The sequence below is a fragment of the Geotrypetes seraphini genome, chromosome 15, assembly GCF_902459505.1.
Source record: "Geotrypetes seraphini chromosome 15, aGeoSer1.1, whole genome shotgun sequence".
Classification (NCBI taxonomy): domain Eukaryota; kingdom Metazoa; phylum Chordata; class Amphibia; order Gymnophiona; family Dermophiidae; genus Geotrypetes; species Geotrypetes seraphini.
In genome coordinates this window covers 39,609,613-39,636,608 of record NC_047098.1, presented here as the reverse complement: position 1 = coordinate 39,636,608, position 26,996 = coordinate 39,609,613, and positions in this window count along the sequence as shown.

Genomic DNA, 26,996 nt, shown 5'->3' with positions numbered 1-26,996 from the left:
TCGTGTGACATAGTATCAGGTAATGAGCTTTTGCCTACTATGTTGCAAAGTTTGGCGTCGTCAGCGAATAGTGATATCCGTCCTCTAAGTCCTTGTGTCATATCTCTTATGAATAAGTTGAATAGAATTGGGCCCAGGACCGATCCCTGCGGCACTCCACTGATCACGTCCGACGCTTCAGATGGGGTACCATTCACCACCACCTTCTGACGTCTGCCGTTCAGCCAATCCCCAATCCATGTAGTTAGAATGTCTCCTAATCCTATCGATTTTAGCTTGTTTAGTAATCTTCGATGAGGGACGCTATCAAATGCTTTACTGAAGTCCAAATATACCACGTCTAGTGACTCTCCGGCGTCCAGTTGTCTAGTAACCCAGTCAAAAAAGCTAATCAGGTTAGATTGGCATGATCTACCCCTGGTGAATCCATGTTGGTGTGGATCACGTAGGTTTTCTTCGTCTAGGATTGTGTCAATATGCTGTTTGATCAGCGTTTCTATGAGTTTACACACTATAGACGTGAGACTCACTGGTCTGTAGTTTGCTGTCTCTGTCCTGCAACCCTTTTTGTGGAGTGGGATTACATTGGCGGTTTTCCAGTCCAAGGGGACCACTCCTGTGTTTAGGGAAAGATTGAAAAGAACCGATAATGGTTCTGCCAGGACTTCTCTTAACTCCCTGAGCATTCTGGGGTGTAGGTTATCTGGTCCCATTGCTTTGTTTACTTTGAGTCTTGATAGTTCGTTGTAGACGCTACTGGGCGTAAATTCGAAATCTTGAAACGGGTCTTTCCGGTTATCTCCCGTCTGAAGCTGAGGACCAGCTCCCGGTGCTTCACGAGTGAATACTGAACAGAAGTATTTGTTTAGTATTTCTGCCTTCTCAGAGTCTGATTCTGCAAATTTACCGTCCGATTGCTTCAAGCGTACTATGCCATCTTTGTTTCTTTTCCTGTCACTGATATAGCTGTAGAAAGATTTATCCCCTTTCTTCATTTTTCGTGCTAGCTCTTCCTCCATTCGGAGTTTGGCCTCTCTGACTGCTGTTTTGACAGTTTTGGATCTGTCAAGATAGTCCTCTTTTGCCCCCTCCCCGCCTAAATGTTTGTAGGCGATAAATGCGTCTTTTTTCTGTTTAACTAATTCTGAGATTTCCTTATTGAACCATTGGGGTCTTTTGTTTCTTCTACCTTTACTTACTGTCCTTATGTATCGGTCTGTTGCTTCGTGTAGTATGGACTTCAGGGACAACCACATATCCTCCACGTTGTTAGTTAGTCCTTGTTTATGTAGTTCCTGATGGACGAACTCTCCCATTTGCTTAAAGTCTGTGCCTCTAAAGTTGAGAATCCTTGTTGCTGTGCTTGTTTTTGGGAATCCTTTTCTGAGGTTGAGCCATATCATATTATGGTCGCTGGAGGCCAGTGTTTCCCCTACCGAGACCTCAGTGACACTATCTCCGTTGGTGAGGACCAGGTCCAGTAACGCCTGGTCCCTGGTGGGTTCCAACACCAATTGCTTGAGGCGTGCACCCTTTATGGAGTTTAATATTTTTTTGCTGCTACCCGTGGTTGCAGAGAGTGTGTTCCAGTCTGCATCTGGCATGTTGAAGTCTCCTAGTATTACTGAGTCCCCGCGCAGCGTGATATTCTCTATGTCCTCAATCAATTCCATGTCTTTGTCCTCCTGTTGCCTGGGAGGTCTATATATCACACCAAGGTATAGGCATTTTTCATTCCCTCTGGCCAGATTCACCCAGAGGGATTCCCCAGTGTATCTAACATCCGTGATTTTGGTGGTTTTGATATTTTCCTTAGTGTATAATGCTACTCCTCCTCCCAATTTACCCACTCGGTCGCATCGAAGTATGTTGTACCCTGGTATAATCATATCCCATCCATGCGATTCCGTGAACCAGGTTTCAGATATCGCTATCACGTCAAGATCGGCGTTTGCTATTTCAGTCTCTAATTCTAGAATCTTATTGCCCAAGCTGTGTGCATTAACATACATAGCCCTCCATATCTGTGAAGAGTTTTCCTTATTTGACAGTGTGGCTCCCGAAAACTCAGTGATATTTCTCCCTGATCTATTGTGGGTATCATTGGTACTTACCTTAGACTTGGTAGTATGAGTGCGATTTGCCTCCTCAGGGTGATTTCTTACTGCTCTGGGATATAAGTATGTACCCTCCCCCAACTTACCTAGTTTAAAGCCCTATGGAGTAGTCGGGCCAGTCGATGTCCAAATACGTTTCTACCTCTTCTGGTTAGGTGGAGTCCGTCTGGTCCTTGTAGTCCCTGTAGTGTCTCGCCGTGGTTAAGGAATCCAAAGTTCATTTCTATGCACCACTCTCGTAGCCATTCGTTAGTTCTTCGAATACGCTCTTCTCTGGCTCTGCCTTTGTCTCTCACTGGAAGGATTGATGAAAAGACCACTTGGGCTCCTATCTGCTTCAACTTCTTTCCCAGCGCTCCAAAATCTCTGGGGATGTTCTCTGTGGTATTCCTAGCAGTGTCGTTAGTGCCTACATGAATGAGAAACATGGGAAAATGATCATTAGGTTTTAAAATTTTGTCTAGGTTAGTGGTAATATCCTGGATCCTGGCTCCAGGGAGACAGCAGACCTCTCGTGCCTGCAAATTAGGCCTGCAAATCGGTCCCTCGGTGCCCCTTAGCATGGAGTCACCAATAACTACCACTCTTCGATCCTTCCGAGGGGGCCGGTCTATGTGCTCTTGATTAGATGTTGTCGGCTGGGTATCTTCATGAGTCTCTTCTGCTATTTCCTCGGTGCTTTCGTCCTGTAAGATCTGATATCTATTTTGTAGAGTTAACTGTGGTATTGATGGACGATTATCCTGTTGAAGAGAAAAAGAAGGAGAAGAGAGTGAGAATGAGGTGGGTTTGTTTCGCTTGCCCGTAGAGGAGGTTACCAGTTGCCAGGGGCCAGCATCTCTAATCATCTCCTGGACTCCACTCGTTGTGCTCAGTGCTGTGTGTTTGGGTGTGTCGAGGATGGACCTGTCGTGGGTTCTCCCTGTGATGTGTGACAGTTCCAGGATGGCGTCGTCGATGAAGGCCTCGTCATCCTTTATGCTCCTCAGGCGTGCTACCTCCTCTCTGAGGCTCAGTAGTTCCTGCAAGATATCATTGCCTAGTGTTCCCAGCTCTTCTGTCTGCGTAGAGACTGTAGTGCTCATTGAGAGGGTGGGGAAGGTCTCGGTCTGCACTGAGACCTCTGCCCTCTGAACCATGTTGCCCTCTGCCATCTGTGTACAGACCTCGACCGTCCCCTGGGTCCCTCTGGATGCTGGAGTGTCAATCTTGATGGTAGCTTTGGTACCTCGTGTCCTTCCTGCCATTTCCACGTTAGAGAGGTGTAGTTCTGTAAAGAGAAAGGATGAGATGTCAGAGAATATGTATTGAGAAGGTTGAAGATAGAGATATTAGAATGTCAGAAGGGGTTTTTTTTTTTTTTTTTTTTTTTTTTTTTTTATATATATATATATAAGGGCTGAGAGATTTGAGTAAGGATTAACTATCCGGCTGAGAGTGTAAGAAAGTGTATGGGTGTGAGAAGAAAGGAGGAAGAGTGTGATTGGTTAAGATGAGGCCCTTCTTAAGGCTCTTCGCAAAGGCGCTCTCGCTAAGGCGAGCGCCTTTGCCGCTCGCCTTCGCCGCGCGCCGAACGGCTGCGCGCCGTTGGCCCGCCTCCAGTCATTGGGGATTTGGGGGTGGCTCAGGGTTGGTTCCCGGAGGCGCGGCTGGTTGGTCGGATATCATTCCTCGGCCGAGCCGGTTGGCGTCTCGGCGGTGGACTAGAGGACTAGCTAAAGTTAATCGACAAGTGGGTCGATGGGTCGAGGCGCGGGGGGGTATTCAGATAAGACACGATTGGGTGGATGTGTCTTGCTCGGGGCTGTTCTACAGGGATCGGGTGCACTTGTCGGAGATAGGCAGTGATTTGCTGTTAGACGACTTCGCCTCCTGTTGTGAGCGAGTGTTGGGCTCCTAGCCACAGCTCTGTTCCTGTTAAATTTTGTTTTGGGGGGGGGTATCCCGAGCTACTGGTTAATGGGCTCATCAAGGGATGAGCGGTGGGCCGGCTGGGAGCTGTGCCTGGTAGGTCGGATGACCCTGGATAATGGGGCATGTGTGGGACATGCCACCCCTCGGACCCTTGCTTAGATGGCGGGGTCGGGGGCCAATTACATCCAATGGTAGCTCGGGATCAAGGTCACAATGGTGATACCATTGTTATGGGTTGTTGTTAATGTGTTATTTATGGCTGTTATTTATATATGCTCATTTATGTTAAAAGGTTATATGAATATGTTTAATATTCAATAAACAGGGCTGCGGCCAGGTTGTACCAACAAAGTGTCTTGTCTTATTGAGATAGGTGAAAGGAATGTGGGAAAGGGGGGTAAAGAGTATAGAGAGGCGGGTCACTCCAGGTCCCGCTGTTAGAGATTTTAGGTTTGAAAGTGAAATTTTCTCATTACCACTTTCTATGTAATGCAATCTGGGTTCTTAGAGCAGAAACACAGTCTGTAACAGTTTGAGGTCTTATCAGAAGAGATTTATGGTTTGAAAGTGAAATGTTGTCCGAACCACTTTCTATGTAATTCAATCTGGTTTCTTAGAGCAAAAACACAATGTATAAAAGTTTGGAGCCGATCTGAAGAGATTTTAGGTTTGAAAGTGAAATGTTCTGAGAACCACGTTCTATGTAATTCAATCTGGTTTCTTAGAGCAAAAAACACAGTCTGTAACAGTTTGAGGTCTATCAGAATCTTTTCTAGTTTTGAAAGAAATGTTCTGAGAACCACTTTCTATGTAATGCAGTCTCCTTTATTAGAGCAGAAACAGTCTGTAAAATTTAGGAGCCGAACTGAAGAGATTTTAGGTTTGAAAGTGAAATGTTCTGAGAACCACATTCTATGTAATGCAATCTCCTTTATTACAGCAGAAACAATCTGTAAAATTTTGGAGCCGATCTGAAGAGATTTTAGGTTTGAAAGTGAAATGTTCTGAGAACCACTTTCTATGAAATGCAATCTTGTTTCTTAGAGCAGAAACAGTCTGTAACAGTTTGAGGTCTATCAGAAGAGATTTTTGGTTTGAAAGTGAAATGTTCTGAGAACCACATTCTATGTAATACAATCTCCTTTATTAGAGCAGAAACACAGTCTGTAAAATTTTGGAGCCGATCTGAAGAGATTTTAGGTTTGAAAGTGAAATGTTGTCCGAACCACTTTCTATGTAATGCAATCTGGTTTTTTAGAGCAGAAACAGTCTGTAACAGTTTGAGGTCTATCAGAATCTTTTCTAGTTTTGAAAGAAATGTTCTCAGAACCACTTTCTATGTAATGCAATCTTGTTTATTAGAGCAGAAACACAGTCTGTAACAGTTTGAGATCTATCAGAAGAGATTTTAGGTTTGAAAGTGAAATTTTCTCAGAACCACTTTCTATGTAATGCAATCTGGTTTCTTAGAGCAGAAACACAGTCTGTAACAGTTTGAGGTCTTATCAGAAGAGATTTTTGGTTTGAAAGTGAAATGTTGTCCGAACCACTTTCTATGAAATTCTATGTAACCACTTTCTATGTAAAACAGTCTGTAAAATTTTGGAGCCCGTTCTGAAGAGATTTTAGGTTTGAAAGTGAAATGTTCTCAGAACCTTTTTTTATGTAATGCAATTTTGTTTCTTAGAACAGAAACACAGTCTGTAAAAGTTTGTTTCCGATCTGAAGATATTTTAAGTTTGAAAGCAAAATGTTCTCAGAACCACTTTCTATGTAATGCAATCTTGTTTCTTAGCAGAAACACAGTCTGTAAAAGTATGCAGCCGATCTGAAGAGATTTTAGTTTTGAAAGTGAAATGTTCTGAGAACCACTTTCTATGTAATGCAATCTTGTTTCTTAGAGCAGAAACACAGTCTGTAACAGCTTGAGGTCTATCAGAAGAGATTTTTGGTTTAAAAGTGGAATGTTCTCAGAACCACTTTCTATATAATGCAATCTGGTTTCTTAGTTCAGAAACAGTCTGTAACAGCTTGAGCTCTATCAGAAATGTTCTCAGAACCACTTTCTATGTAATGCAATCTTGTTTCTAAGAGTAGAAACACAGTCTGTAAAAGTTTGGAGCCGATCTGAAGAGATATTTGGTTTGAAAGTGGTTCTCAGATCCACTCTCTATATAATGCAATCTTGTTTCTTAGAGCAGAAACAAAGTCAGTAAAAGTTTGGAGCCGATCTGAAGAGATTTTAGGTTTGAAAGTGAAATGTTCTGAGAACCACGTTCTATGTAATTCAATCTGGTTTCTTAGAGCAGAAACACAGTCTGTAAAAGTATGGAGCCGATCTGAAGAGATTTTAGGTTTGAAAGTGAAATGTTCTGAGAACCATTTTCTATGTAATGCAGTCTCCTTTATTAGAGCAGAAACAGTCTGTAAAAGTATGGAGCCGATCTAAAGAGATTTTAGTTTTGAAAGTGAAATGTTCTGAGACCCACATTCTATATAATGCAATCTCCTTTATTAGAGCAGAAACAGTCTGTAAAATTTTGGAGCCGATGTGAAGAGATTTTAGGTTTGAAAGTGAAATATTCTCAGAACCATTTTCTATGTAATGCAATCTTGTTTCTTACAGCAGAAACACAGTCTGTAACAGTTTGAGGTCTATCAGAATCTTTTCTAGTTTTGAAAGAAATGTTCTGAGAACCAATTTCTATGTAATGCAATCTCTTAATTAGAGCAGAAACAGTCTGTAAAATTTTGGAGCCCTTTCTGAAGAGATTTTAGGTTTGAAAGTGAAATGTTCTGAGAACCACATTCTATGTAATGCAATCTCCTTTATTAGAGCAGAAACAGTCTGTAAAATTTTGGAGCCGATGTGAAGAGGTTTTAGGTTTGAAAGTGAAATATTCTCAGAACCATTTTCTATGTAATGCAATCTTGTTTCTTAGAGCAGAAACACAGTCTGTAACAGTTTGAAGTCTATCAGAATCTTTTCTAGTTTTGAAAGAAATGTTCTCAGAACCACTTTCAATCTTGTTTCTTAGAGCAGAAACACAGTCAGTAAAAGTTTGGAGCCGATCTGAAGAGATTTTAGGTTTGAAAGTGAAATGTTCTGAGAACCACTTTCTATGTAATTCAAACTGGTTTCTTAGAGCAGAAACACAGTCTGTAAAAGTTTGGAGCCGATCTGAAGAGATTTTAGGTTTGAAAGTGAAATGTTCTGAGAACCACTTTCTATGTAATGCAGTCTCCTTTATTAGAGCAGAAACAGTCTGTAAAAGTATGGAGCCGATCTAAAGAGATTTTAGTTTTGAAAGTGAAATGTTCTGAGTCCCACATTCTATATAATGCAATCTCCTTTATTAGAGCAGAAACAGTCTGTAAAATTTTGGAGCCGATGTGAAGAGATTTTAGGTTTGAAAGTGAAATATTCTCAGAACCATTTTCTATGTAATGCAATCTTGTTTCTTACAGCAGAAACACAGTCTGTAACAGTTTGAGGTCTATCAGAATCTTTTCTAGTTTTGAAAGAAATGTTCTGAGAACCACTTTCTATGTAATGCTCTGAGTCTGTAAAATTTTGGAGCCCGTTCTGAAGAGATTTTAGGTTTGAAAGTGAAATGTTCTGAGAACCACATTCTATGTAATGCAATCTCCTTTATTAGAGCAGAAACAGTCTGTAAAATTTTGGAGCCGATGTGAAGAGGTTTTAGGTTTGAAAGTGATATATTCTCAGAACCATTTTCTATGTAGTATAAATCATGTTTTATTGGCACATCAGCAGTAAATACACAATACAGCACGACAGTACAACAAGGTCGCGAACACCAAACGTACCATCAAACACATTTTCACCCCAACCAAAGAATCCCCCCAATCCCCACCCACTCCAAAACCCAAACCCCCACCCCAACCCAAACCCACACCATGAGACCCAATCCATACCCAAAACCCCAGCAAGAAAGGATTATGCTGAGCAAGCTGTTTGCTTATGCCGCTCAGCACATATCAAACAAAACAAGAGAACCAAATCCCATCCTCCCACCCACAATGTGTAGTCCCACCCTACCCACCGAACTCCACATACTTCCAACCACTCATACCCACCATTCACACTCACCCAAACATCCACCCACCAACCCGGGGAAAACAGCTGAGAGCATAAGGTATCAGCAACAGAGTGAATTTAAGACCAGACTTCTGGCCCTAGGGGAAAGCGAGGAAATGTAGGGGTCCCAGGTCTGCAGGAAAATCTTCGACCGCCTGACAGATAATCGAGCATTGCGCTGCTCCAAGAGCATCAAATTATGAAAACGATTCCTCCAAGCCCAGTAAGCAGGCGCTATGTCTTGCGTCCAAACGCTAAGAATGACCTTCTTTCCTATAACAGCGCCTTTCCGGATCAGCAACCGATGTCTCCGAGCAGGCACTCGCAAAGATTCATATCTATCCAAAAGCAAGCCTACCGGAGACATCGGAATAGCGTGACCAACCAGCCGCTCCAAAAAGCGGAGTATGGCTCTCCAAAAGACTTTCACTCGAGGGCATCCCCAAAATGCATGAAAAAAGGAGTTGCACCCCAGTGTACACTTAGGGCAGATTGGAGAAGAAATGCCCCCAACCTTGTGGACCTGCTCTTGGGAAAAATACGCTCGATAAACCACTCGAAATTGGCATTCCCTCAGTTCTGCACTAATAGAAATAGAAGAGATACGACCAATAAGGGAAGGAAAGTTCAAGGACTCACCAGGTATGCCCAGATCTCTACCCCAGCGGTTCTCCAAAGCCGTATAAGACTTCTGAGGAGTAAGCCGCTGCAAAGCCCCATGCAACGCAGACACCGTCAAGCCACAAGCATGAAATTGGGCAAAAAATAGACGAAATTGGTTACCCAATCGAAACCGTAAGCCCGGGCGCGCCAAGGACCTCACATAATGATGAATTTGCCGATACGCAAACAGACCTCCCACACCCAAGGAATGAAGCATGGGAAAGTCTCCCCAAGGTCTTATCGCCCCCTCCTCATCCAATAAATGCTCAAGAAGAAGAAAACCCTCTCCAGTCCATCGCACAAAGACCGAGTTATCACAGCCAGGCAGAAACTGCGGATTCCCCCGTATAGACAACTGATCCGAAACTTGATGGTCCCCCCCCAGCAACCCGACCAATGCCTTCCAAGAAAAACGCCACGACCGAAGGATGAAACTAGATCGGAACGCGGGGGGCAAGAGGCGAACAGGTAACTGAGACAACGAAAACAAGTGCCAAGGAGAGAAAAGAGCATTTTCAAAGTCCCGAATAAGATAGTCATCACTCCGTAAGCACCAGTCTCCCAAAAATCGCAGCAAGCAAGCCAGATTATAGAGGCCGATATCCGGGAGTCCCACACCACCGATCCTTCCCGAGCCGAACAGATAAGAGATCGACATCTGAGACTTCTTGCCTTGCCAGAGGAATCGGGTCAGCTGCCTATGAAGCCGTTGAAGATCGTTACGACGAAGACAAAGAGGCAGCAACTGGAGTACATACAACCAGCGGGGAAAAATAACCATCTTATACAAATGAACCCTACCATAAAAAGAGAGAGGCAGAGACATCCACTTTGCAAAACAACCCTCCGTAGCGGCCAACAACGCATCTACATTAGCACGATATAACCGTCCCACACAGCTCGTGAGTTGCACTCCCAAATATTTGAATACACCATCCGCCCACCTTAAAGGAAACTGCCCCGGCCACTCCAAGCGCACCGCCTCGGCAGTAGCTAATGCCAAAGATTTATCATAATTCAATTGGAAGCCCGAATAATCGCCATACTCCATAAAAAGCGACATAAGAGCAGGAAAGGATTCCCACGGGGAGGTCAAATGAACCAACAAATCGTCTGCAAATGCCGATATCTTAAACTCTCGTCCGCCGAGAGAAACACCCCGAACCGCCGGATTAGCAGAGATTTCGCGAATTAAGGGATCCAAGGTGAGCACGAAAAGAAGAGGAGACAAGGGGCATCCTTGTCTAGTACCACGCTGAATTGGAAACACCGCCGAAGAAACTCCATTAACCAGCACCCTGGCCTGCGGATCATGATATAACGCAGCCACCGCATCACTAAAGAAACCTCCCATACCATAATGTTGAAGAGTACAAAACAAAAAATCCCACAAAACCCTATCAAAGGCCTTATGGGCATCAAAACTGACCAACAAAGAAGAAACCTGCTCCCGCTCCACCCACTCCAGCGAAGCCAGTATAGTACGTAAATTGCGAGTGGACGACCGACCTTTGACGAACCCAACTTGAGGCTCCGCCACCAGTGAGGGCAAAATACCCGCCAACCGGTTGGCCAACAATTTAGCAAAGAATTTAGCTTCAGCATTCAACAAGGATATGGGGCGATACGAGGAGGCCCTTAATGGGTCTTTGCCGGGCTTAAGCAAAACCACAATCTGAGCAACCCGAAGAGAAGGCGGGAGAGCCCCATCGCGTACCGCAGTGTTAAACACATCAACCAGAACTGGGGCCACGTCCGCAAGTAGAAGTCTATAGAATTCACTGCGAAAGCCATCGGGCCCCGCCGCCTTTTGCAGCGGAGAACTACCAAGAACCAGCGATAGTTCTTCAACTGTAAAAGGAGCCTGCAAACGCGCATTCTGAGCGTCTGTCACCACCGGATGAGAGATCTGATCCAAATAAAGATCACCCGCCAACGAAGAAACCGGTGGAGCAGCATACAACTCCTGGAAATAATGGTGAAACACCGCCGCCATATCCTCATCCTTGTGGACCAAACCACCATCAGCCCGGCGGAGATGGAGAATTGGGGAAAACCCCTTAGCACGTCGAATCAAATTTGCCAAAAGCTTACCGCTCTTATTAGCATGCAAATACAGTTGAAATTTATAGTATGCCAAAGACTTCATAGCCCGATCATGTAATAGTTCCCGCAACGACAACTGCGAAGCCAATAATAACGCTCTATTGATTCCGGTGGGATGAGCCCCATAGCGGCGACGATCATCCTGAACCTGGCGCTCCAACCGGAGCACCTGACGGTCGCGCCTTTTTTTCTTTCGGCTAGAGTAAGCAATGATCTCACCCCGCAACACCACTTTAGCAGCCTCCCAGTAAAGAAAGGAGTCACCCCTATGAGACGCATTATGAAAAGCATAGTCCTTCCATTTATCTACCAAGAAAGCATGAAACTCCTGATCAGAATAGAGCGAGAGAGGAAACCGCCAATGAAAGCCCCCAGGGGTATCTCCAGGAAACTCTAAAATAAGAACAATCATAGCATGATCCGAAACATCATATCCTCCAATCTCCGCCGAGCTCACCTGCGAAAACAGGGAGTCCGTGAGCAACCAATAATCAATACGGGACTGCGTTGCATGGGCACTAGATGTATGAGTGTAGTCGCGGTCTCCAGGATGTAACACCCGCCACACATCAATCAAAGACATAGAAGAGGCAAATAAGGGAAGGCCTCTATTCGGGGCATACCTGTCGTGAGGAAGGGGATTAGATTTGTCAATAGTGGGATCAAAAGCTTCATTAAAATCCCCACCCAACACCACTGGAAGGTCCTGATGAAGGAGTCTGGTGAGTGAACGCATAAAGGACCCATCCCAAGTGTTAGGAGCATATATATTACACAAGAGCAAATCCTGCCTATTAAGTGTCACTTTAGCTACCAGATAACGTCCCTGCGGGTCAGACCATACCTTATGGGTAGTCAAATGCAGACCCTTATGACATAAGATGACCACCCCCGCCTTCCGGTGCAGACCCGAAGACTCCAAGATCTCGCCAACCCACCACCGGCAGAGTTTAACATGTTCCGCAGAAGAGAGGTGGGTCTCCTGCAAAAATGCTATATCCGCCTTTTGTCGATTCAATGCACTAAGAATTTTTTGGCGTTTAACAGGAGATGTGATACCATGGACATTCCAGGAGATAAACTTAATTACCATGAGTATGAAAAGCTAAGATAAAAAGAAAGATAGCTGAATAGACAACCGGGGGAACCGTCCCAGCCAGCGGCTCCTTCCCGGAGCAAAAATTCACCCATAGTCCAAAAAAAAACACAAACACAACCAAACACCAATACCCCGGGTCCCACAACCACCTCCAGTCACACCCAAACACACCCTTCCAAACACTCCACACATACAAACCCCCCTCCCAAGCCCAGCCCCCAACCACCCAGCAGCCCTCCCCCCCCCAACAACTTCCCAATCTCCAACCCCCAAATTCTCATGTACAGATCTGGGAGAAACCCAGATACCAGTCACGCTGAAAAGCCCTCCCGAGCCCACCCCCCAACTTCCAGATAAACGAAACACTAACCCACGAAGAAGAAGTACTGGAAATAGACTAAAGAAATACCTCGACAAATAAAATAAGAATGAACCATTACTGCGGAGGAACAGGCAGCTATGCGGGGAAACTGTCCCAATATAAACCGCAAAGAATACAACATATCAGTAAATAAAATAAAAAAAATCCCCCTTATGCTGAGAGAGAACAAAACGAGAAACTATGTCAAAAGCAGAAGGGGGCACCATGGCAGGAAAGCAGGCCATCCCCCACGGGGGAACAGCGCCATATAATCCAATATACAGGCAAACAAGAACAGCAGAAACAAAACCAAAGGGCTGGAGTCCGCGGACATGGGTCAGGCAGAGAAGATGGCAGCAGCTCCCAAAACTCCAGCACCACCGCCCCACCGGCAGCCCATGGCAAAGTCCAAGGCTGCTTGCTAGCAGCAGCAAAACAGCAAGAGAGCCAGCCCAGTACAGTCCAGAAACCAGAAACTAGGAAACAGAGGACGATCAGGGGCTAGGCGCCGCTCCCGCCAGACGTTGCACATAAGCCAAGGCATCGGCTGCAGAGTCAAAAAAGTGAGAGCGACCCTCATGTTGAACTTTGAGGCGTGCAGGATAGAGAAGCGCGAACTGGATGTGCCGCTCATGGAGTTGACGACAAACAGCGGCAAACTCCTTTCTCCGGGCAGCCAATTGAACCGAGAAGTCCTGGAAGCACAAAATCTTCTGGTTTTCATAGGTGAGGGGGCCTTTCGCCCGAATAGCCCGCAGGATCTCCACCTTGTGGGCATAATTCAGCACCTTGAAGATTACCACCCTAGGACGGGTAGCATCCTGGCGGCGAACTCCCAGACGGTGCGCTCTCTCAATCCGCAGGGGCCCCGCAGTCGAAGGAAGCTGAAGAGACTGCACCAGCCAGGATTCCAGAAAGGAATGCAGCTGCCCATCCAACACCGACTCGGGAACGCCAACAAGTCGCAAATTGCTGCGCCTGGAGCGATTCTCCAGGTCCTCCACCTTGAGTTCCAGCTGCCGTATTTTTGAGTCCGCCGCTGTCTGGGCCTCCCGAGACTGCCCAGCCGAGTCCTCCAAATCGGACACCCTTTGCTGAAAGGAACCAAACTCCGCTCTAAGATGGCTCACAGAATCATCCAATCCATCCATTTTGTCAGAGAGCTTTTGGAGCTGGGAGGTAAGGGTGTCTTGAATCGCTGCCCGCACCTCCGTGATAATATCCGCCACCCACTCGGAGCGTGGTGAAGAAGGAGACACGAGGGCCGGTTCCGCCATCTTGGAGTCAGCAACCCGAGGCTTCTCCCGATCCTTGCGGGTCACTTTAGCAGCCATAGCTCCCCAAAAAGAGAGCACGAAACGCTGCAGGGACTTCCCCTCCGAAACCGGAAGTCGGGGAAAGCAAACTGCGCCGATAGCAACGCCGGCAGAGCACAGGAAAAGCGAGCGGGCCCGGGAGCTCCCCTCACGCGCGTCGGCTCACCAAGACGGCATCACGTGACCCACCATTTTCTATGTAATGCAATCTTGTTTCTTACAGCAGAAACACAGTCTGTAACAGTTTGAGTTCTATCAGAATCAGAACCACTTTCTATGTAATGCAATTTCCTTAATTAGAGCAGAAACAGTCTGTAAAATTTTGGAGCCCGTTCTGAAGAGATTTTAGGTTTGAAAGTGAAATGTTCTCAGAACCACTTTTTATGTAATGCAATCTTGTTTCTTAGCAGAAACACAGTCTGTAAAAGTATGCAGCCGATCTGAAGAGATTTTAGTTTTGAAAGTGAAATGTTCTGAGAACCACTTTCTATGTAGTGCAATCTTGTTTCTTAGAGCAGAAACACAGTCTGTAACAGTTTGAGGTCTATCAGAAGAGATTTTAGGTTTGAAAGTGAAATGTTCTGAGAACCACTTTCTATGTAATTCAAACTGGTTTCTTAGAGCAGAAACACAGTCAGTAAAAGTTTGGAGCCGATCTGAAGAGATTTTAGGTTTGAAAGTGAAATGTTCTGAGAACCACTTTCTATGTAATTCAAACTGGTTTCTTAGAGCAGAAACACAGTCTGTAAAAGTTTGGAGCCGATCTGAAGAGATTTTAGGTTTGAAAGTGAAATGTTCTGAGAACCACTTTCTATGTAATTCAAACTGGTTTCTTAGAGCAGAAACACAGTTTGTAACAGTTTGAGGTCTATCAGAAGAGATTTTAGGTTTGTAAGTGAAATTTTCTCAGAACCACTTTCTATGTAATGCAATCTGGTTTCTTAGAGCATAAACACAGTTTGTAACAGTTTGAGGTTTATCAGAAGAGATTTTTGGTTTGAAAGTGAAATGTTCTGAGAACCACATTCTATGTAATGCAATCTCCTTTATTAGAGCAGAAACAGTCTGTAAAATTTTGGAGCCGATCTAAAGAGATTTTAGGTTTGAAAGTGAAATATTCTCAGAACCATTTTCTATGTATTGCAATCTTGTTTCTTAGCAGAAACACAGTCTGTAAAAGTATGGAGCCGATGTGAAGAGATTTTAAGTTTGAAAGTGATATATTCTCAGAACCATTTTCTATGTAATGCAATCTTGTTTCTTACAGCAGAAACACAGTCTGTAACAGTTTGAGTTCTATCAGAATCTTTTCTAGTTTTGAAAGAAATGTTCTGAGAACCACTTTCTATGTAATGCAATTTCCTTAATTAGAGCAGAAACAGTCTGTAAAATTTTGGAGCCCATTCTGAAGAGATTTTAGGTTTGAAAGTGAAATGTTCTCAGAACCTTTTTTTATGTAATGCAATTTTGTTTCTTAGAACAGAAACACAGTCTGTAAAAGTTTGTTTCCGATCTGAAGATATTTTAAGTTTGAAAGTGAAATGTTCTCAGAACCACTTTTTATGTAATGCAATCTTGTTTCTTAGCAGAAACACAGTCTGTAAAAGTATGCAGCCGATCTGAAGAGATTTTAGTTTTGAAAGTGAAATGTTCTGAGAACCACTTTCTATGTAATGCAATCTTGTTTCTTAGAGCAGAAACACAGTCTGTAACAGTTTGAGGTCTATCAGAAGAGATTTTTGGTTTGAAAGTGAAATGTTGTCCGAACCACTTTCTATGTAATGCAATCTCTTTTATGAGAGCAGAAAGAGTCTGTAAAATTTTGGAGCCGATCTGAAGAGATTTTAGGTTTGAAAGTGAAATGTTCTGAGAACCACTTTCTATGTAATTCAATCTGGTTTCATAGAGCAGAAACACAGTCTGTAAAATTTTGGAGTCGATCTGAAGAGATTTTAGGTTTGAAAGTGAAATATTCTGAGAACCACAATCTATGTAATGCAATTTCCTTAATTAGAGCAATCTCCTTAATTAGACTAAAATTTTGGAGCCGTTCTGAAGAGATTTTAGGTTTGAAAGTGAAATATTCTCAGAACCATTTTCTATGTAATTCAATCTTGTTTCTTAGAGCAGAAACACAGTCTGTAACAGTTTGAGGTCTATCAGATTCTTTTCTAGTTTTGAAAGAAATGTTCTGAGAACCACTTTCTATGTAATGCAGTCTCCTTTATTAGAGCAGTATGTAAAATTTTGGAGCCGATGTGAAGAGATTTTAGGTTTGAAAGTGAAATATTCTCAGAACCATTTTCTATGTAATGCAATCTTGTTTCTTAGAGCAGAAACACAGTCTGTAACAGTTTGAGGTCTATCAGAAGAGATTTTTAGTTTAAAAGTGGAATGTTCTCAGAACCACTTTCTATATAATGCAATCTGGTTTCTTAGTTCAGAAACAGTCTGTAACATCTTGAGCTCTATCAGAAATGTTCTTGAGCTCTATCAGAAATGTTCTCATAACCACTTTCTATTTAATGCAATCTTGTTTCTAAGAGCAGAAACACAGTTTGTAAAAGTTTGGAGCCGATCTGAAGAGATATTTGGTTTGAAAGTGAAATGTTCTGAGAACCACTTTCTATATAATGCAATCTCCTTAATTAGAGCAGAAACAGTCTGTAAAATTTTGGAGCCGTTCTGAATAGATTTTAGGTTTGAAAGTGAAATGATCTGAGGACCATATTCTATGTAATGCAATCTCCTTTATTAGAGCAGAAACAGTCTGTAAAATTTTGGAGCCCGTTCTGAAGAGATTTTAGGTTTGAAAGTGAAATGTTCTCAGAACCATTTTCTATGTAATGCAATCTTGTTTCTTAGAGCAGAAACACAGTCAGTAAAAGTTTGGAGCCGATCTGAAGAGATTTTAGTTTTGAAAGTGAAATGTTCTGAGAACCACTTTCTATTTAATGCAATCTTGTTTCTTAGAGCAGAAACACAGTCTGTAACAGTTTGAGGTCTATCAGAAGAGATTTTTGGTTTGAAAGTGAAATGTTGTCCGAACCACTTTCTTTGTAATGCAATCTCTTTTATGAGAGCAGAAAGAGTCTGTAAAATTTTGGAGCCGATCTGAAGAGATTTTAGATTTGAAAGTGAAATGTTCTGAGAACCACTTTCTATGTAATTCAATCTGGTTTCTTAGAGCAGAAACACAGTGTGTGGCGCAGTGGTTGAATCTACAGCCTCAGCACCCTGGGGTTGTGGGTTCAAACCCCGCGCTGCTCCTTGTGACCCTGGGCAAGTCACTCAGTCCTCCATAGCCCCAGGTATGTTAGCTAGATTGTGAGCCCACCGGGACAGATAGGGAAAATGCTTGAGTACCTGATTGTAAAACCGCTTAGATAACCTTGATAGGCGGTATATAAAATCCTAATAAAACTTGAAACTTGAAACTTGTAAAATTTTGGAGTCGATCTGAAGAGATTTTAGGTTTGAAAGTGAAATATTCTGAGAACCACAATCTATGTAATGCAATCTCCTTAATTAGAGCAATCTCCTTAATTAGACTAAAATTTTGGAGCCGTTCTGAAGAGATTTTAGGTTTGAAAGTGAAATATTCTGAGAACCACAATCTATGTAATGCAATCTCCTTAATTAGAGCAATCTCCTTAATTAGACTAAAATTTTGGAGCCGTTCTGAAGAGATTTTAGGTTTGAAAGTGAAATATTCTCAGAACCATTTTCTATGTAATTCAATCTTGTTTCTTAGAGCAGAAACACAGTCTGTAACAGTTTGAGGTCTATCAGATTCTTTTCTAGTTTTGAAAGAAATGTTCTGAGAACCACTTTCTATGTAATGCAATCTCCTTTATTAGAGCAGTCTCCTTTATTAGAGCAGTCTGTAAAATTTTGGAGCCGATGTGAAGAGATTTTAGGTTTGAAAGTGAAATATTCTCAGAACCATTTTCTATGTAATGCAATCTTGTTTCTTAGAGCAGAAACACAGTCTGTAACAGTTTGAGGTTTATCAGAAGAGATTTTTAGTTTAAAAGTGGAATGTTCTCAGAACCACTTTCTATATAATGCAATCTGGTTTCTTAGTTCAGAAACAGTCTGTAACATCTTGAGCTCTATCAGAAATGTTCTTGAGCTCTATCAGAAATGTTCTCATAACCACTTTCTATTTAATGCAATCTTGTTTCTAAGAGCAGAAACACAGTTTGTAAAAGTTTGGAGCCGATCTGAAGAGATATTATTTGGTTTGAAAGTGAAATGTTCTGAGACCACTTTCTATATAATGCAATCTCCTTAATTAGAGCAGAAACAGTCTGTAAAATTTTGGAGCCGTTCTGAATAGATTTTAGGTTTGAAAGTGAAATGATCTGAGGACCATATTCTATGTAATGCAATCTCCTTTATTAGAGCAGAAACAGTCTGTAACAGTTTGAGGTCTATCAGATTCTTTTCTAGTTTGAAAGAAATGTTCTGAGAACCACTTTCTATGTAATGCAATCTCCTTTATTAGAGCAGTCTCCTTTTTATAGAGCAGTCTGTAAAATTTTGGAGCCGATCTGAAGAGATTTTAGGTTTGAAATTGAAATGTTCTCAGAACCACATTCTATGTTCAGAAACAGTCTGTAGCAGCTTGAACTCTATCAGAAATGTTCTTGAGCTCTATCAGAAATGTTCTCTGAACCACTTTCTATGTAATGCAATCTTGTTTCTAAGAGTAGAAACACAGTCTGTAAAAGTTTGGAGCCGATCTGAAGAGATATTTGGTTTGAAAGTGATTCTCAGATCCACTCTCTATATAATGCAATCTTGTTTCTTAGAGCAGAAACAAAGTCAGTAAAAGTTTGGAGCCGATCTGAAGAGATTTTAGGTTTGAAAATGAAATGTTCTGAGAACCACTTTCTATGTAATTCAATCTGGTTTCTTAGAGCAGAAACACAGTCTGTAAAAGTTTGGAGCCGATCTGAAGATATTTTAAGTTTGAAAGTGAAATGTTCTCAGAACCACTTTTTATGTAATGCAATCTTGTTTCTTAGAGCAGAAACACAGTCTGTAAAAGTTTGGAGCCGATCTGAAGAGATTTTAGGTTTGAAAGTGAAATGTTCTGAGAACCACTTTCTATGTAATGCAGTCTCCTTTATTAGAGCAGAAACAGTCTGTAAAAGTGTGGAGCCGATCTAAAGAGATTTTAGTTTTGAAAGTGAAATGTTCTGAGACCCACATTCTATATAATGCAATCTCCTTTATTAGAGCAGAAACAGTCTGTAAAATTTTGGAGCCGATGTGAAGAGATTTTAGGTTTGAAAGTGAAATATTCTCAGAACCATTTTCTATGTAATGCAATCTTGTGTCTTAGAGCAGAAACACAGTCTGAAACAGTTTGAAGTCTATCAGAATCTTTTCTAGTTTTGAAAGAAATGTTCTGAGAACCACTTTCTATGTAATGCAATCTCCTTAATTAGAGCAGAAACAGTCTGTAAAATTTTGGAGCTCGTTCTGAAGAGATTTTAGGTTTGAAAGTGAAATGTTCTGAGAACCACATTCTATGTAATGCAATCTCCTTTATTAGAGCAGAAACAGTCTGTAAAATTTTGGAGCCGATGTGAAGAGGTTTTAGGTTTGAAAGTGAAATATTCTCAGAACCATTTTCTATGTAATGCAAACTTGTGTCTTAGAGCAGAAACACAGTCTGAAACAGTTTGAAGTCTATCAGAATCTTTTCTAGTTTTGAAAGAAATGTTCTCAGAACCACTTTCAATCTTGTTTCTTAGAGCAGAAACACAGTCAGTAAAAGTTTGGAGCCGATCTGAAGAGATTTTAGGTTTGAAAGTGAAATGTTCTGAGAACCACTTTCTATGTAATTCAAACTGGTTTCTTAGAGTAGAAACACAGTCTGTAAAAGTTTGGAGCCGATCTGAAGAGATTTTAGGTTTGAAAGTGAAATGTTCTGAGAACCACTTTCTATGTAATTCAAACTGGTTTCTTAGAGCAGAAACACCGTTTGTAACAGTTTGAGGTCTATCAGAATAGATTTTAGGTTTGAAAGTGAAATTTTCTTAGAACCACTTTCTATGTAATGCAATCTGGTTTCTTAGAAAAGAAACACAGTTTGTAACAGTTTGAGGTCTATCAGAAGAGATTTTTGGTTTGAAAGTGAAATGTTCTGAGAACCACATTCTATGTAATGCAATCTCTTTTATGAGAGCAGAAAGAGTCTGTAAAATTTTGGAGCCGATGTGAAGAGATTTTAAGTTTGAAAGTGAAATATTCTCAGAACCATTTTCTATGTAATGCAATCTTGTTTCTTAGAGCAGAAACACAGTCTGTAACAGTTTGGGGTCTATCAAAATCTTTTCTAGTTTTGAAAGAAATGTTCTCAGAACCACTTTCTATGTAATGCAATCTTGTTTCTTAGAGCAGAAACACAGTCTGTAAAAGTTTGGAGCAGATCTCAAGAGATTTTAGGTTTGAAAGTTAAATGTTCTGAGAACCATTAGAGGTTCTGAGAACCATTAGAGGTTCTGAGAACCTTTATTAGAGCAGAAACAGTCTGTAAAATTTTGGAGCCGATGTGAAGAGATTTTAGGTTTGAAAGTGAAATATTCTCAGAACCATTTTCTATGTAATGCAATCTTGTGTCTTAGAGCAGAAACACAGTCTGAAACAGTTTGAAGTCTATCAGAATCTTTTCTAGTTTTGAAAGAAATGTTCTGAGAACCACTTTCTATGTAATGCAATCTCCTTAATTAGAGCAGAAACAGTCTGTAAAATTTTGGAGCTCGTTCTGAAGAGATTTTAGGTTTGAAAGTGAAATGTTCTGAGAACCACATTCTATGTAATGCAATCTCCTTTATTAGAGCAGAAACAGTCTGTAAAATTTTGGAGCCGATGTGAAGAGGTTTTAGGTTTGAAAGTGAAATATTCTCAGAACCATTTTCTATGTAATGCAAACTTGTGTCTTAGAGCAGAAACACAGTCTGAAACAGTTTGAAGTCTATCAGAATCTTTTCTAGTTTTGAAAGAAATGTTCTCAGAACCACTTTCAATCTTGTTTCTTAGAGCAGAAACACAGTCAGTAAAAGTTTGGAGCCGATCTGAAGAGATTTTAGGTTTGAAAGTGAAATGTTCTGAGAACCACTTTCTATGTAATTCAAACTGGTTTCTTAGAGTAGAAACACAGTCTGTAAAAGTTTGGAGCCGATCTGAAGAGATTTTAGGTTTGAAAGTGAAATGTTCTGAGAACCACTTTCTATGTAATTCAAACTGGTTTCTTAGAGCAGAAACACCGTTTGTAACAGTTTGAGGTCTATCAGAATAGATTTTAGGTTTGAAAGTGAAATTTTCTTAGAACCACTTTCTATGTAATGCAATCTGGTTTCTTAGAAAAGAAACACAGTTTGTAACAGTTTGAGGTCTATCAGAAGAGATTTTTGGTTTGAAAGTGAAATGTTCTGAGAACCACATTCTATGTAATGCAATCTCTTTTATGAGAGCAGAAAGAGTCTGTAAAATTTTGGAGCCGATATGAAGAGATTTTAGGTTTGAAAGTGAAATATTCTCAGAACCATTTTCTATGTATTGCAATCTTGTTTCTTAGCAGAAACACAGTCTGTAAATGTATGGGGCCGATCTGAAGAGATTTTAGGTTTGAAAGTGAAATATTTTCAGAACCATTTTCTATGTAATGCAATCCTGTTTCTTAGAGCAGAAACACAGTCTGTAACAGTTTGAGGTCTATCAGAATCTTTTCTAGTTTTGAAAGAAATGTTCTCAGTACCACTTTCTATGTAATGCAATTTTGATTCTTAGAGCAGAAACACAATCTGTAACAGTTTGAGCTCTATCAGAAATGTTCTTGAGCTCTATCAGAAATGTTCTCAGAACCATTTTCTATGTATTGCAATCTGGTTTCTTAGAGCAGAAACACAGTCTGTAAAAGTATGGAGCCGATCTGAAGATATTTTAGGTTTGAAAGTGTAATTTTCTCAGAACCACTTTTTATGTAATTCAATCTGGTTTCTTAGAGCAGACACACAGTCTGTAAAAGTTTGGAGCCGATCTGAAGAGATTTTAGGTTTGAAAGTGAAATGTTCTCAGAACCACTTTCTATGTAATGCAATCTGGTTTCTTAGTTCAGAAACAGTCTGTATCAGCTTGAGCTCTATCAGAAATGTTCTTGAGCTCTATCAGAAATGTTCTCTGAACCACTTTCTATGTAATGCAATCTTGTTTCTAAGAGTAGAAACACAGTCTGTAAAAGTTTGGAGCCGATCTGAAGAGATATTTGATTTGAAAGTGGTTCTCAGATCCACTTTCTATGTAATGCAATCTTGTTTCTTAGAGCAGAAACACAGTCATTAAAAGTTTGGAGCCGATCTGAAGAGATTTTAGGTTTGAAAGTGAAATGTTCTGATAACCACTTTCTATGTAATTCAATCTGGTTTCTTAGAGCAGAAACACAGTCTGTAAAAGTTTGGAGCCGATCTGAAGAGATTTTAGGTTTGAAAGTGAAATGTTCTGAGAACCACGTTCTATGTAATGCAATCTCCTTAATTAGAGCAGAAACAGACTAAAATTTTGGAGCTGTTCTGAAGAGATTTTAGGTTTGAAAGTGAAATGTTCTGAGAACCACATTCTCCTTTATTAGAGCAGAAACAGTCTGTAAAATTTTGGAGCCAATGTGAAGAGATTTTAGGTTTGAAAGTGAAATATTTTCAGGACCATTTTCTATGTAATTCAATCTTGTTTCTTAGAGCAGAAACACAGTCTGTAACAGTTTGAGGTCTATCAGATTCTTTTCTAGTTTTGAAAGAAATGTTCTCTGTACCACTTTCTATGTAATGCAATCTTGTTTCTAAGAGCAGAAACACAGTCTGTAAAAGTTTGGAGCCGATCTGAAGAGATTTTAGGTTTGAAAGTGAAATGTTCTGAGAACCACTTTCTATGTAATTCAATCTGGTTTCTTAGAGCAGAAACACAATCTGTAAAATTTTGGAGCCGATCTGAAGAGATTTTAGGTTTGAAAGTGAAATGTTTTCCGAACCACTTTCTATGTATAGCAATCTTGTTTCTAAGAGCAGAAACACAGTCTGTAAAAGTATGGAGCCGATCTGAAGAGATTTCAGTTTTGAAAGTGAAATGTTCTGAGAACCACTTTCTATGTAATGCAATCTCGTTTCTAAGAGCAGAAACAGAGTCTGTAAAATTTAGTAGCCGATCTGAAGAGATTTTAGGTTTGAAAGTGAAATGTTCTGAGAACCACTTTCTATGTAATGCAATCTCCTTTATTAGAGCAGAAACGGTCTGTAAAATTTTGGAGCCGATGTGAAGAGATTTTAGGTTTGAAAGTGAAATATTCTCTGAACCTTTTTCTATGTATTGCAATCTTGTATCTCTGCGAAGAAGGAACATCTACTCCAGCAATCGGGACCTGTAAAGAAAAACCAGACAGAGGAGCAGCAACCGACACTCCCCCGCTCCCATGTACCCCAAAGCCCTCATGACCCCTGCCTCCAGCAGCCCACCCCTGGCCCTGCCCAGGGTGCCAAGCCACTCCCGGCACCGAACCCCATGGAAATGATGAGCCTGCTGAGGGGCCGCCCGACATCCAAGGGGGTATCCCCCACACAGACCCCCAGGGATTCAAACCCCAGGAAGGCCCTGCCCCTAGTGGACCCATGAGCCAGTCACTGTCTGCTCCCACCCCAACCGGCCCAGTGCCTCCCACAACACTGGCCTCATCCCTCTCTCCTGCTACTAAAGGACCAGGGGCAGAGGCAGAAGGGCTGTGCTGCCGATGCAGTCTGCCTCCCACCACACTGGCAACCCCCTCCCTCCTGTTGCAGAAGGCCCTGGAGCAGACATCGAAGGGCTGTGCTGCCTATACTGTCTGCCGGCAAAAAACCAGCAGACTGGAAGGCCTCCACGCCGATCTCCCTGCACCTCAGATTGCGGTATCACGCGGTCTCCTGGCGGCTGTTCTCCCCCTCCCCCGCATAGGAATGGGCACAGTAGACCCGCACTGTTCCTCGAAGCCCTGCCTCCCGCATCGCCCAGGCCCACCCCCGTCACCACGAGGGCTAAGAGTGCAGCCGTTTTAGAACGGCGCGCGGTCTCTCCCTCTCCCCACTGTGGTCGACTCCCACCTGTTCGTCTTCACTGAGGGAGTCGCCAGCGAGTAGGGAGATCTCCGCAATGCCGTCCGAACCTGCCATGCTCGCGCCGCCTCGGAGGACCCAGAAACAACTGGAAAAGCCACCTCGGAGGACCCAGGAAGACACCGGGTCCTCCAAGGTCCAGGCTTTATCTACTCTGCCCCGCCTCCCCTATCAGGAGGCAGCCCCACAGCGGGAATTACAAACCCGCCTATCCTAAGCTGCCTCCTGCTCACCTACTCCACCCCCCCCTCACGCGGAGCGCTCGTCTCGATGGGAGGCTGCGCGGGCCCTCCATCCCCGAGTTACAGCCGCCCATCGAGACGAGCTCTCGGGCTCTCCTTTTCTATGTATTGCAATCTTGCTTCTTAGCAGAAACACAGTCTATAAAAGTATGGAGCCGATCTGAAGAGATTTTAGTTTTGAAAGTGAAATGTTCTGAGAACCACTTTCTATGTAATGCAATCTCCTTAATTAGAGCAGAAACAGACTAAAATTTTGGAGCCGTTCTGAAGAGATTTTAAGTTTGAAAGTGAAATATTCTCAGAACCATTTTCTATGTAATTCAATCTTGTTTCTTAGAGCAGAAACACAGTCTGTAACAGTTTGAGGTCTATCAGATTCTTTTCTAGTTTTGAAAGAAATGTTCTGAGAACCACTTTCTATGTAATGCAATCTCCTTTATTAGAGCAGTCTCCTTTATTAGAGCAGTCTGTAAAATTTTGGAGCCGATGTGAAGAGACATTTGGTTTGAAAGTGAAATGTTCTGAGAACCACTTTCTATGTAATGCAATCTCCTTAATTAGAGCAGAAACAGTCTGTAAAATTTTGGAGCCGATGTGAAGAGATTTTAGGTTTGAAAGTGAAATGTTCTCAGAACCACTTTCTATCTAATGCAATCTGGTTTCTTAGTTCAGAAACAGTCTGTAACAGCTTGAACTCTATCAGAAATGTTCTTGAGCTCTATCAGAAATGTTCTCTGAACCACTTTCTATGTAATGCAATCTTGTTTCTAAGAGTAGAAACACAGTCTGTAAAAGTTTGGAGCCGATCTGAAGAGATATTTGGTTTGAAAGTGGTTCTCAGATCCACTCTTTATATAATGCAATCTTGTTTCTTAGAGCAGAAACAAAGTCAGTAAAAGTTTGGAGCCGATCTGAAGAGATTTTAGGTTTGAAAGTGAAATGTTCTGAGAACCACAATCTATGTAATGCAATCTCGTTTCTTAGAGCAGAAACTCAGTCTGTAACAGTTTGAGATCTATCAGAAGAGATTTTAGGTTTGAAAGTGAAATTTTCTCAGAACCACTTTCTATGTAATGCAATCTGGTTTCTTAGAGCAGAAACACAGTCTGTAACAGTTTGAGGTCAATCAGAAGAGATTTTTGGTTTGAAAGTGAAATGTTGCCCGAACCATTTTCTATGTAATGCAATCTTGTTTCTTAGAGCAGAATCACTGTCTATAACAGTTTGAGATCTATCAGAAGATATTTTAGGTTTGAAAGTGAAATGTTCTGAGAACCACTTTCAATCTGGTTTCTTAGAGCAGAAACACAGTCTGTAAAATTTTGGAGTCGATCTGAAGGTTTGAAAGTGAAATATTCTGAGAACCACAATCTATGTAATGCAATCTCCTTAATTAGAGCAGAAACAGACTAAAATTTTGGAGCCGTTCTGAAGAGATTTTAGGTTTGAAAGTGAAATATTCTCAGAACCATTTTCTATGTAATTCAATCTTGTTTCCTAGAGCAGAAACACAGTCTGTAACAGTTTGAGGTCTATCAGATTCTTTTCTAGTTTTGAAAGAAATGTTCTGAGAACCACTTTCTATGTAATGCAATCTCCTTTATTAGAGCAGTCTCCTTTATAAGAGCAGTCTGTAAAATTTTGGAGCCGATGTGAAGAGATTTTAGGTTTCTTTGAGCAGAAACACAGTCTGTAAAAGTTTGGCGCCGATCTGAAGAGATTTTAGGTTTAAAAGTGAAATGTTCTGAGAACCACTTTCTATGTAATGCAATCTCCTTAATTAGAGCAGAAACAGACTAAAATTTTGGAGCCGTTCTGAAGAGATTTTAGGTTTGAAAGTGAAATATTCTCAGAACCATTTTCTATGTAATTCAATCTTGTTTCTTAGAGCAGAAACACAGTCTGTAACAGTTTGAGGTCTATCATATTCTTTTCTAGTTTTGAAAGAAATGTTCTGAGAACCACTTTCTATGTAATGCAATCTCCTTTATTAGAGCAGTCTCCTTTATTAGAGCAGTCTGTAAAATTTTGGAGCCGATGTGAAGAGATTTTAGGTTTGAAAGTGAAATATTCTCAGAACCATTTTCTATGTAATGCAATCTTGTTTCTTAGAGCAGAAACACAGTCTGTAACCGTTTGAGGTCTATCAAAAGAGATTTTTGGTTTAAAAGTGGAATGTTCTCAGAACCACTTTCTATATAATGCAATCTGGTTTCTTAGTTCAGAAACAGTCTGTAACATCTTGAGCTCTATCAGAAATGTTCTTGAGCTCTATCAGAAATGTTCTCAGAACCACTTTCTATTTAATGCAATCTTGTTTCTAAGAGCAGAAACACAGTTTGTAAAAGTTTGGAGCCGATCTGAAGAGATATTTGGTTTGAAAGTGAAATGTTCTGAGAACCACTTTCTATATAATGCAATCTCCTTAATTAGAGCAGAAACAGTCTGTAAAATTTTAGAGCCGTTCTGAATAGATTTTAGGTTTGAAAGTGAAATGATCTGAGGACCATATTCTATGTAATGCAATCTCCTTTATTAGAGCAGAAACACAGTCTGTAACAGTTTGAGGTCTATCAGAAATGTTCTTGAGCTCTATCAGAAATGTTCTCTGAATCACTTTCTATGTAATGCAATCTTGTTTCTTAGAGTAGAAACAAAGTCTGTAAAAGTTGGAGTCGATCTGAAGAGATATTTGGTTTGAAAGTGGTTCTCAGATCCACTTTCTATGTAATGCAATCTTGTTTCTTAGAGCAGAAACTCAGTCTGTAACAGTTTGAGGTCTATCAGAAGAGATTTTTGGTTTGAAAGTGAAATTTTTTCAGAACCACTTTCTATGTAATGCAATCTGGTTTCTTAGAGCAGAACCACAGTTTGAGGTCTTCAGAAGAGATTTTTGGTTTGAAAGTGAAAGTTGTCCGAACC